The 13,995-nt window shown below is 32.9% G+C and overlaps 1 long non-coding RNA gene across 1 annotated transcript; it reads left to right on the plus strand.

Moving 5' to 3' along the window:
• Positions 1-8,328: 8,328 nt before the first annotated feature.
• Positions 8,329-11,518, plus strand: LOC144442317 (uncharacterized). Its single transcript, XR_013481626.1, has 3 exons — positions 8,329-8,375; positions 8,665-8,695; positions 11,410-11,518. It is a non-coding gene; the product is annotated as an uncharacterized LOC144442317 (long non-coding RNA).
• Positions 11,519-13,995: the final 2,477 nt, after the last annotated feature.

The raw sequence follows: 13,995 nt of genomic DNA on the forward strand, positions 1-13,995 counted from the left end.
ATACTAAACTGATCGTGAATGGTCTTTATGATGGTGCAGTTATATCTGCTTTAACAATAGCTAATAGTTTAATACTTGATAAAACTATAAAAATGGCTCCAGACAGTCCTAAAACAAGTGTTTCATTGAAGAAATGTGCTTATCTTGCAATAGCTATAAGTGGAGCAGTATTGCAGAAAGATATGTTAGAACAAAGAAATATGTTACCAGTTGATCCTTATAAAGGATAAATAAAAAGAATAATTTATATATATATATATATATATATATATATATATATATATATATATATATATATATATATATATATATATATCTAATATATACATAATGGGTGCGGCAATTGCGATGATGATTGGTGGTGCAGTTTTAAATGCAACTGCCTTTGTTGGAGCTGGTTATTTAGGTAAAACACTTACAGGTGATTCAAAAGAAGAACATGAAAAAGAATTGAAGAGACATGATTAAGCTTTGGAAAATTTCAATAAAGATTGTGAAGTATGGCTAGAACACAGACAAAAAGTCCATGCGAAACAAAATCTGGTTCTAACTGATCAAAATTTAAATTTATATCAAGAATATCATCCTCAAACTGAACGTCTCAAAAATGAACCACAGTTCAGTGAGTATTATCAACTGTCGGAAAATATGAAGTTATATCAATATATTTATTTAGCTGGTGGTGGAATATTATTAGTTTATTTAACAAAAAAATATATTTAAATATATAATAAAATGAAAGTATGTAAATTATGTAAAAAGAAAGGTGTAGCCCGCTATTATACAAATATTTGTGGTACACTCTTTGGAAAATCCCATTGTTCTATTTGTTGTAAATCAATGACAAAAATGAACTGGTATGATATTATACATTGTAATATATGTAGAAGATTCAATATACCTCGTGACGATATTTGTAAAAACATTTGTGGTAACATCTATGGAAGATTCCACTGTTTTGACTGCTGTACTATTAATGAATCACTAATTAATAACTTTCGTGAAAAGTAAAAATATTTATGATCCTAAAGATCATATGAAAATAGTTTTTAAGAGGTTTAATCTCATTTATTATCTTTTATCAATTGTTACTAGAATATTTTTATCAATCAATGCAGTTCATACAAAACCAACACGATATCAACGATATCGATCACATAACTTTAGTGTGATCATAAAAACAATTCTATTATACTTAGGAAAATATGAGGAAGCAGCTAAAATACCAGATTTGAAAATGAAGGCACATGCACAGAATCAAATTCTTAAACGATTTTGGGATAAATGGAATGTAAAATATAATATAAAATTTAGTTGGTGGTGTTTACGTTGGCGTCAAATATTTTAAAAAATAAAACAATCATTGTAAAAAAAAATCAAAATCACTGCTGTCGTATGGATCCTTCCTTTTTTTCCACTCCTGTCTCAGTCTTACTTTGTCCCATTTGCTTTGAGACTTGTTTTGTAACCTTTTAACCTTAGGTTACTTGTATTGTGTCTCTTGTTGTCGTGAGACACTTGTCTGTGTAACCTTTTTGACGTGAGGTTACTTGTATTATCTCTTTGCTAGAGACTCACTTGTGCTGAGACATTATCCATACGACAGGGGGCCCCCAGTGATTATGCAAGCGAACATGGTCATGCAAGCTGTTTAAGCACACTAAATGTAAGGACGTTACTCACTTATTAATACATACAGGTATTTCTCATGGTATATATTATTATAAATATATATATATATCATTTGTTCAAATGGTTGTCTTAAAGGACGATGAGTCATACATGATGAGCCATACACAGGTGAGCCGATTGTGTGCCCCTGCGCCGCTATGCTTATTGTACTGTAAATGTATTGACCTTTAAACCCTTCAGTGCCGAAAGACAGGGTTATTTTTGTTTACTCAAATTTTAATATAGATTAGACCAAGTTAAAAGGGTGAAAAGGGGGGGTTGTCGAAAAGTGGCCCAGAACTGTCATATTTTATACTACTAACATACTGGTGGCGATTGACGAGCTACAATCTGAACCAGGACAAAGTTGTGCCTGTGATACTGAAATGAAATTGCAGTCTATTAACGAAACCTCATGATCGATCATATCGAAGGCAGCAGATAAATCCAGTATGATGACAATTATATTACAATATTGGTGGATCTGTCATGAACAGGTCTTCATTTACACATCATTGAAAACATATCTTCACCAAATTTCAAAGCAATCTATACCCAGTAATTTTTGAGGTTGTGAGTTTATGATATTATCTTTTTACCCAAATCACAACTTTGTTGTGTGACCATTTTGATGTGACACTTCCCCAACTAGACATCAAAACCGGTATGCTAACCGATTATCAAGGCAATCGGTCAAGCATTTATATATATATATATATATATATATATATATATATATATATATATATATATATATATATATATATATATATCTATATATATATCTATATATATATATATATATATATATATATATATATATACAATGTATATATATATATATACAATGTATATATATATATATATATATATATATATATATATATATATATATATATAGATATATATATATATATATATATATACACACACACAAACACACACACACACACACACAAACACACACACACACATACACACACACTCACATGTGTGTGGATGGATGGATGATTGGACAGGTATGTTGCCATGCCTATTGCACAGCTCAACCTCGGTTCAGTTGTGCTATAAATTACACTATTGGGGAGATTAGTCTGAAGTGTGTGGTGGAGAATGAGAATGAGGTTTTGACCAAAATTTGCATATTGTTGACAGGATCATCATGTTCTGAATACAACTTCATCTACACATCCTCAGATGCATCCACATTAAATTTCAGCCCAATATGTACAGTATATTTGGAATTAAACAGTTTTGACCAAAAAGACAATGTTATAATTTGACCACATTTGTATATCACTTGAGAGATCACGTCATGAACAATTTGTAACCTACCCACCCCTAAAACGTTCCGATCAAATTTCAGACTAATCTGCATAGTGGTTTTGGAGTTTAAGTTTATTTTAATAATGCCTTATGTTTAATCCAATTACTCATTATTAAATAATCCATTCTACAGCACACACACATTTGTATCTTCCACATCATACCTTTATACCAGACCACTAAAAAGAGTGTATACCTACTGCAAACAAGTAAAATCAGTCACAAAATCTTCAGTTTTGTAAGATGTTCCTACTGCAAATTGACCATGCAAGACATTTCTAATGAAAGATTGTTTAATTTTTTTTTTAATGTTTTAAAAATTTACTTGTGCTAGGACACAAATATAGAATTTATAGACTACATTAACATAATTGCAAAATCGACCAAAATTAAATAATGGACATTATTAAATATAAGGAATCAATTATTGTTTTTTAAACATCCCTTCTTTTCATTGCATTGTACCAATTGTACTGTATTCAAATTACAAAGTTTAAATAATGTTGATACTTATTTCATTTGACAGACTATGAATACCAAGGAGAGCGGTCAGTGGATGAAACAAGACAGATGATGGAAGATGCAGTTGTGTTTGGAATCAAGAAGCAGCAACATGATGTTGAATCATTAAGCAGTTTGCTACAAATGCTACCTGGAGCAGATACAACCGAAAAGATGAATCCGAAGATTGTGGATGATTTAAAATCAACAGCTGAGACTCATGATAACTTATGTGAACGCATAGACATACGTTTGAAAACTGTCCAGGATGTTGATAAGCCAGATCTGTTCTTTAGTCTGTGGGATACTGCTGGACAGATGTTATATTACATAACGAATCAGGTAATTACAGCCAGTACTTCTACATGTACAGCACAAACATTGATTAATATCTATCCAATATTTAGCCTGAAAATGATGAAAAAATATAACCTTGGAAACAATGATTCCACAGTACGTATTATTAGAAAGTGTTTCATTGTTGAAAATGATGTATAGTAGAGATAATAATGATATGTGAATAATTTTACCCTCATAAATTCCATGTACATGTAACAAGTATTTTGCTCTTTCTTTATATTACTCATATCAATTAGGATTTAATTTACATTGGGAACTTATTATGTATAACTAAACTACCAGCAAAAAGAGGGATACTGTGGAAGAATTAAAATCTGAGAGAGAGAGAGAGAGAGAGAGAGAGAGAGAGAGAGAGAGAGAGAGAGAGAGAGAGAGAGAGAGAGAGAGAGAGAGAGAGAGAGAGAGAGAGAGAGAGAGAGAGAGAGAGAGAGAGACACCACAGAAGGATAATATCACCTCAGATTGGTAACTTACACTACCAAAAGCAGCCTTGTTAAAAGAAAACTGACAAATTTACTGAAAATGAGAAATGGGTAGATTATCAATTGGAGACAAAGGTCGGGTGTCAATGGAAGAGTTAACTATAATATATTTCGATATGAACTGTAATGTATGTGTTGCCAATTTCAATTTGTGCATTGCAGGTATTCCTAGCACACAGAGTTATCTACATTCTTGTAACAGATCTCACTAAAGCACTGGATGACATCATCTCAACAAACACAGAAGGGCCTATAAGGGATGATTGGACTGTCAAAGGTTTGACATGAGCATATATTTCTTTGATAAATGTTTACAACATTGATTTTAGTTTATCAGAATTCAAACTTGCATGTATTGTATGAGTACATTATTTCATATTTTATATCAGCTGCTTTAAATTTGTGTAGTGTAATGGTAGAACTAATTTGTCTATTAATTTCATCATATATGATGACATCAAGTGGTTGAAGTATGAGTCGTATTATAGTGCAATTAATTTGAATAAGCTGTGACTGTCCCGTTCATCTAGCTAGTTGACAAAACAACATGTATCAGGTTGAGTCTGCACTTACCTTGTTATCAAAGCACTGTCAAAATTGATGAACATGTCAGCGATCATCCAATGTACAAATATATTATGCACACCTCTAAATACACAAAGTGCAAGAAAAGATAATAATAAACTTCAGAACTAGTCATTGCCAATTTTACCACAGCATGGGGTGTCTGTAAATGAAAATATGGTATATATCGTACGTAGGAAATTCCTCCCAGTGCTGATGCACCACCTCCTATTTCCTATACATATGATCTACGTTATAATTATTTTAGTGCAAAACAGTATTACTTTTTTATACTATTATATCATATTATAATATTTAATTTACAAGTTCATGATATGAAGTATCATGCGAAACATGTATTATATATATTACGCTCTGCCACTGCGGTATAGAGCACTGTCTTAGCAGATTGATACTCACCGAGTTATATATATATATATATATATATATATATATATATATATATATATATATATATATATATATATATATATATATATATACATGAGTCAATTTATTAAGTCACAAGAAATTTCATAATTATCATCTTCAAAAACATGCATTGTTAATAAAACATGAAAATGAATGAATGAATGAATGAATTTGTATTGATATGTAGTTTGTATATTTGTGAACGTAATTTCGATATAATTCAGTCACAGCTAGATTATTAAAAAGCCCTTTTCATGTCTCTTCTGTTATTATGGTCTGTCATTAGAAGTAATAGCTTTTTTAAAGAGAGATGTGAGCCCATTCATGTATTACTGCAATATGCATCTTTGAAAATAAATATTCAGCAATAATTTCTGGAATCCCCAGCAACCATAGTCATAGCAACTGCAAACCATCAATTTTCAGTTAGGTCAGATGCGCTCAATGCCATTATTGTTACCCTTTTTACATGTTTTAATGTTTGTGTCTATTTCCATTATCTAGTTCATTATCTTTACCTTTTTAGAATCCCTATCATTCTGGATGAATTCTATTCATGCACATGGAAAACCAGACTCTGACCCATGTAGAGACCCAAAGTCAGAAAGACTGATAACAACATCACCACCTGTTATCATAGTTGGAGCAAAGAAAGATTTACTCGATAAGGTAAAGTTAAACCTAATCACTGCCTTGGTACTTGGTGGATACATTAGTTTTCGTGTCTAGTTTGGAAATGATACAAAGCAAAATGATTGCATCACAGGTATGTATGTGATCTCAGTCAAAATTGTCACTTTTGGTCAAAAAAACCCAAAACAACTGGGCAGGTTGATCTGAAATTTGCAAATTTGGTCTAAAAATGTGCCTTTTAGTAAAATATCTTTAATTCCAAAATAGATGAAGGTATATTCACAACATGATACACATAATCCCATCAGTAATATGCAATTTTTGTCAAAAACTACATGAAGAATATTGAAATTCAGAGTTTCTGGAAGTGTTATTCTGTATCATTCAAAAATTACTGACACAACTGGTCCTAGCAATCATGGCCATGCTCTTAGCAACAGGCAAATAATGACATACTTTGCAAAAATAATGAATTAATAAGTAAGTTCATAAACATTCAAAATGCCAATTGGTAACAACAGTCAGAACGCCAAGGTCCAAAAAGTGGCTTATAACAGGAGTTACCTTACATGGTTTAAAGTACAATTTTTGACATCATATTTAGAGTAGAGTAATATCTGAGCCATCAGAAAACTGATGTTGTCCCTCTGGACTATCTTGCGCAAACTCACAGGTGACAGTTTCTATAGTAACGGTGACATTATTTGGAAGGATGCTAACTAATTAAAAAACATCATATCTCAGGCTCCAGAAGTGCTATAATCATAATCAAAGTATGTGTATATATGTTTCCGGAGACGGGCAACTCATTCATCATATGACCTTTCCAATCAAAGTTCAAAGTCATAGTGAAAATTCAAGGTCATCGTATTTTTTCTATATTTTTATTAAAACTCCGGCAGAGAGTTTTATAAAACTAACATCAGGCATAGTTGGTATTGCTGAAAATCAGTCACAAAATAACAAATGATATAGTCTTTCAGGAAAAATACAGAAAAAGTCTATTTGGAAATGCTTTATTACAAATTCCTGTTACCAAGACAACTGATAAATTTTAGAGCTGATTTATTAGCAAAGTTATTACAAGAAAAACATAATCCTTTCTTTTTCAGGAAATCTCTAAAGAGGAAGAAGAGCATGGACATCAAATGAATATAGAGGAAGAAGCAAATAAACGACTGTTGGCTATTGCTGATTATATAAGGACAAACACTACTATGGCCAGTGAACACATCGTGGACATGATTGCTGTTGACAACAAAACCAGGGAAGGAGATTATACAAGTGATCCCATGATAGAAGAACTTCGACAACGGATAAAGGAGCTTGCAGTGGAGCATTTCTTCCTTGGTGAAATACCTGTGAAGTGGATTCATCTTGAACTGACTCTGCGGAAGTTGCAAAAGAAGATGATGAAGTTAGAGGAAGTGTACCAGATAGGAGAGGAGATCTGCAACCTGGAAATAAGTGAAGTAGACAAGGCCTTGAAGTTTTACCACAGTGTTGGAGAGATTTTACACTTTCCTGAAGATCCCGACCTGAGGAATATAGTAATCCTTGATATGGGATGGTTGGTTGATTTATTCAAGTTGGTGATCACACAACCATCTACCTATAAGAAGAACCCACGAATTCCAGCAAGGGTCCGCACCTTAGTTGATGAATTGTTCATTGATGGGATACTACATGAAGAACTGGTGGATTACATGCTCAGAGAGCATAGACGAACAGAAGATAAACAAGTTCTGCTGAAGATACTTGAAATGTATGATGTCATTTGTAAGAAACCTAAGTCACCAAAGAAAGATCTTCAATCAGATATCTACTATCTGCCATATCTCCTTCAAAGACGTGATGAGAAAGATGTCATCTGTCCAAAAGAGAGTTCAGGCTGCTCCCCACTCTACTTCCACTTCCCTGGTAATTTTCTTCCTGACGGACTTTACTACAGACTGGTTGTGAGATGCTTCAAGCAATGGTCAAAATGGATGTCATTGTTCAAACACCGCTGTCGCATCCTGGTCAATAATGATGAACATCTCAGTATTACCATATGTAAAATAGGCTCTGATATTGAGATAAGAGCACTGGTTATTCCACCTAAGGGGGAGAGATCAAAGAAACTACAACCCAAGGTAGTTATTGAGGTTCGAAGAAGAATAGAGAAAGAATTATCTCAGCTGATTCAAAACTTCTCACCAGGATTATCCTACATGACCTGCCTGAAGTGTACTTGTCCTCATCACAAACCTGGACAGCTGGTTTCTGGTGGTAGAGATGTTGATGACAACTGCATCACTATTGAAATAGCAGGAAGTGATACACTCAAGACAGATGTTGTTACATGTAGTTGGGGAGGTGTACCTCACAAGGAACCTGACTTGTACATATGGTACAATAGCATCAGTAAGTTAATATTCACTTTATTTGAAATTGTGACAGATCATGAAGAGATGACAATTTCATTCACATAAACAAAATTCGCATACAAATTGTATTAATTTGTATCTTTTTGCCAACTTGATTGAAATTGATGTTGGTAGGGGTGTACAAGCAAATAGGAAACTTGCTGGTTTTAACAGTGATTATTACCTCAAATAAATAAATAAATAAATAAATTGTTTTTAAATTACTTTTGTTATTATGTAGCAATATTTAGTCTTAAATTTGATTTCCTGATCTTTTATATTTTTAGGTACTCAACGAAAAGAAGATGTGGATATTGAGTGAGTAATAACTAAATAAGGACATGCATTAGCCCCATCATAGACCCTCCACGTGGGTGGAGGGTCTATGGCCCCATGCTACACACATTAGAAAAATCACTTTAAATTCATATGTGTATGTACAAATAGTGTATTTAAGGAGAAGTATGCCGATTCCTGTGTGAAATTTATCTGCAAAATAAAAATTGGTTCAAAAGTGTTCAACAATTGGCCTTGCTAGGCTAACTAATGGAAACTTAAGATCATAAAAATTGTACAGATTAAAGTTGAATATTGATGAAGGGGTTATCATGTACAAAAGTGATGGTTTTGTTATCAAACTTTTAAAAAAAATATTTAATTAAGATGTAAAATTAATACTCACCCAATTTGAACAATAATTATTTCTTTTATATGCGCAAATTTTGGACTCCCTCAGTTACCAGAAATTGATACAAAATGGCTTCTAATCCTGTTTAACTTGGTCTTTCTTTACACTTGAACATACTTCTGGGCCGTGCTCATTGGGGCTGCATAACATAGAATGTTCTTTGTGTGTGAGTGCGTCTACCCTTATTTTTCAAGGAACTGACCAAAACTTTGTTTATGTTAATTCAAGACGTTGAATACTACACAAAGACTTTATTTAATGTCAACATTGGCCTTTGACTTTTTACTTCCACATTCAATAGCAAATTGGTCAATAAATTATGAAGTTTTGTATCTAAAGACACCATTCAAATTTGCACAATAACTTCTTTATAAAACACAAGTTGGGGTCTATGTGTGCAATTGAAGGCATGTTTATCATATGTATTAAAAAATACCGCCAATGGTGTTGTAGCACAACTGTACAGTTTTTAAAAATATTTATCCATATGGTAGTCCATGCTAACAATAAGTGTTCATTTGGTGAATGACTATCCAGTTACCTATCCAACCAAGTTGCTATCTTTACGATATATGCTATCATTTGGCTGTTGCTATGGACGTGGTCTTGTTGCTAGGCATATTTACATTCATTTTTTGAATGTTTATTCAATTGTCTATTAATCCCGATTGTTATCTTTGCAATATATGTGATCATTTGGCTGTTGCTATGGGCGTGGTCTTGTTGCTAGGCACACTTGCATACATTATTTGACTGTTTATTCATTTGTCTTTCTATTCCTGTTATCTTTACAATATATGTGATTATTTGGCTGTTGCTATGGGCGTGGTCTTGTTGCTAGGCACATTTGCATACATTTTTTGAATGTTTATTCATTTGTCTTTCTATTCCTGTTGTTATCTTTGCAATATACATGATTATTTGGCTGTCGCTATGGGCGTGGTCTTGTTGCTAGGCAAATTTACATATATTTTTTGAACGTTTGTTTAATTGTCTATTAATCCCTGTTGTTATCTTTGTGAAATACACGACCGTTTGGCTGTTGCTATGGGCGTGGTCATGGTTGCTACGGTATTTGCATACATTTTTTGAATGTTTACTCATTTGCCTACCAGATGATGTTGTTACTTGACCAAATATACTGCCATTTGGTTGTTGCTAAGGGCGTGGTCATGGTCGCTAGGGCCAATTTTGTCCAAATGTTTTGAAGAATAACACTCAGAAACATCTCACCAAGTTTCAGACTCGGTAACCAAGTACTTTTTGAGATATAAGTTTTTGACCAAAAATGAACATTTTTACACCTAATTTGCATATCACTCATGGAATCATGGTATGCTTAATATTTCTTCGTCCATACATCCCTAGATACATTCCCATTAAATTTCAGCCCAATCTGCTCAGTAGTTTTGGAATTATAGATTTTTAACCAAAAAGACACATTTTTAGCCCTAATTTGCATATCACTGATGGAATCATCACGTCATGAACAAATCTTACTTTACACGCCCTTAACAATGTTCCCACCAAATTTCGCACCAATCTGCCCAGTAGTTTCTGAGTTTAAGTTTTTTTACCAAAAATCACATTTTTTTACCCAAATCACACACCTGTGATGCGATCATTTTGATTTGAACAATTTCCCAACTAGACACCCAAGGTAATGGACCCACCAAATATCGTGGCAATCGGTTCAGCAGTTTTTGACTTTAAGTTGTTTACACACACACACACACACACACACAGACAGACAGACAGACAGACGCCGGGCGATCCCTATAGCACTACTGAACTTCAGTTCAGTTGTGCTAAAAATGTTCAGAAAATCCATACTACACAATCAGCTGGTCTTAAAACTATGCCAGAAGGTAATCCTAATATTCTAAAAGACTGCATCAACATTAACAATATACTGGAAAGTAGTCTTATTTATGTACTTTAACTTGAGTGGAAAGCTTAATATATAAACTCAGTGTGTGCCATTTTAAGATTTATAAAATTGGGAGTTGCTCATTTTTGTGGGAAACTAGTTTAAACATTTAGACAAAGTGTCTAATAATGCCCATCTCTACCCCATATTGCAAAATGCATACACAGAGGAAAAATCACATTTTCAAAAGTAACCCTGTCAGGCCCTGATAAAAAATCATTAAAAATCATATTTTTATACCACGAGTACATGTACATGTTTAATATTATTTATGAAAGAGAATTTTTTTTGTATATACATTGTTTTCTGTTCTAACAATAATGGTACCATTTTCCCAAGATTCCTAGTGAACTCACTTTTCACTTGATATTATATTTGTTTTCTAATGGTTTTGTTTTATCATTATGCTATCAGACCTGAGCACACAGCAAGAATAGACCCTTTATTAGAACTCTACAAGCAACTAGAGGGCAGCATTGGTAGGGAGGACGATGAACCGACATTAAGATTTTTATTATCTGAACAACTTCCAAAACGACAGCTGGAAAGCCTGAGAGGTCCTGCTGAAATATTTGCTGCATTGGAAGTAAGGGGGCTGATTGGGAAGAAAAACCTTGGATTCCTGAAAGAATTATTGACCAAAATGCGCAGACCCCGATTGGTTGAACTTGTCACAGAGTATGAGAAACAGGTCTTTACACAAGCAACTTCCAAAAACTAGCACAGTAAGACCAAAGAAACATTTGACTTTGATATAAGGTAACCAAAATATATTAATCAAGTCACTTTCTTTCTAATGATCACGTGCATTTGACAATATTACATCACAAGCAAATTCCTTCATTGTGTGTAAACCATGAAAATCATTAATTAGGCAAATTACTCAACAAAACTAAAAAAAAAAACACACCTAAAAACAGGACAGGATATGTGTGCTTTGTTATAGTTGATGTATGTGCCAAATTATATGGAATTTAAAGAGTGTATTCTTACAATATACTTTAATTATGGAAAATCATCAATTATGCAAATTATTCTTTAAATATAATAGCTTTGTCAACATACTACTGCATAGGACATATGCACATTGTTATGGTTGATAAATGTACCAAATTTTATTGATATGTTGAAGTGTGCATTCTTAAAATATAACCTAATTACTACAAAAATCAATTATGTAAATGACTAGCTCATGTTCAGTTGATTTTTACCAAAATCTAATCAGTTCTTTTGATTAGCATTATGGAAGATCATGGCTCTGTAGTAGGTTTCATTAGAATTGATGCAGTAGTTTTTGAGATATCAATATCATGCCCACAGACAGACACACAAACACCCAGTAAGACAGAAAAAAGCATAAGATAAACCCCCTTATGGGAGGTAAAAATGGATTGTAGGTTCTATATATTCAATAAATATAATCCATTGCCATTTCAATTAATAGGCTAATGAATTGTATTAAGGTGAATTTCTTCTTGATGATATTTTTCTAGACCAACTGTTACTAAAGTAAGGTTTTGTCTTGTATTGAAATAGGTATTACTATACTACCGATTATCAAGGAGAAGCCTAAAATGAACATAATTGGAGAACTTGGAACTCACCTCATATGCATATAGAAGTCAAAAGTGAGACTTCAGTGCTACCGGTATATGTTATTATACAGTTACAGCAGCAAGTAAACCTGAATCACAGTTAGCAGTTTTTTTCATCTGTCATTATTTTTAGTCAGTATACATGCATGTACATGTATGATGTCCTTCCATTGTAACTTTCAAGATTTAAACAATGGTTTTTCTTGCAATGCAGTTGATGTATTCTGAACTAACAGGGCTGAGTCTGGATACATGGACTACTCAAAGGAGAAGTTGAACAGTTCATTGTAATACTGTTATTCTAAAAGATGTTTTGCTTCTTCTCAGTGATTTGCCTTTCCTAAATTTAACAACAGAAATTGAAATATCAATTTGAAACTGAATATCTTTGAATTTAAAAATGGGAGTACTGCACACCACAAAGGAAGCCAACTTTGAAGCAAATATTAGTTTAAATTTACCAGTTTTAATCCTGGAACCAGGGGCATGAGGCAACAATTCTGGTGAAATCCAAAAATGATTATGATATACAGGTAATAAAGGCCCAAGTTAGATGAGTCACATTTACATACTTTTTTAGAAAATGAGCAAATTGAGCAAATGCTAAGCTCGTGGAGGTTGAATTTTCAAATTTCAGTACTTTCATGGACATTTGCTAAGATTTGAATCAATCGAGCTCGCGATCGCGCGACAAGACTGTAGACAGAGAAGTAAATTCAATCACCCCATGCCAATTTCAAAAAAACAAGTCAACCCCCTACCAATCCATCCACTGGCCAAAGAAACTGACCACTACCTTACAGAGTTAATTGTCTTACTAAAATTTTGACATGTATTACAAACTTTTTAACTCTTGCAGCTAGGTTTCTATATTTGCCTCTATTTCCTTCATTTAGTGTTGTCTGTTTTTTATTTTTTTGTTCTTTGAGTTATTGCGGTGACCAGTCCCAGCACAAGAAAATCCAAAACAAACAACACATCACAACACTTAATGTAGGAAATAGAGGCAAATGTAGAAATCAAGCCATATTTACCACACCAAATGAGATATTTGTTTTGTACCATTCATTCTGTATGGTACATATAACTTATCAATTAGTGAACATATTGCATCAGTATTCTTTAGGTTGATCAGGGTTTGTAAATAATTTAAATTATATATGATTTTGTTTCAAGTAGTGTACCTTGACTTGTAAGAGAAAAAAGATAGTCTTCATTCAGTGTAGTCTGTACAACTGAAGATTTTAACACATTTTCAACAAATTTGTTATTCGTATATACTATAATCCTTTTCAACTAAACATATAAACAGTACATTTCTGACATGTTTTCAAACAAAGTGTTCTTGTATGTATTCAGTCTGTTTTCAAGTGATCACTGCATTTCAACTTCACTTTATGTAGTC

The sequence above is a fragment of the Glandiceps talaboti genome, chromosome 11, assembly GCF_964340395.1.
Source record: "Glandiceps talaboti chromosome 11, keGlaTala1.1, whole genome shotgun sequence".
In the NCBI taxonomy this organism is placed as follows: Eukaryota; Metazoa; Hemichordata; class Enteropneusta; family Spengelidae; genus Glandiceps; species Glandiceps talaboti.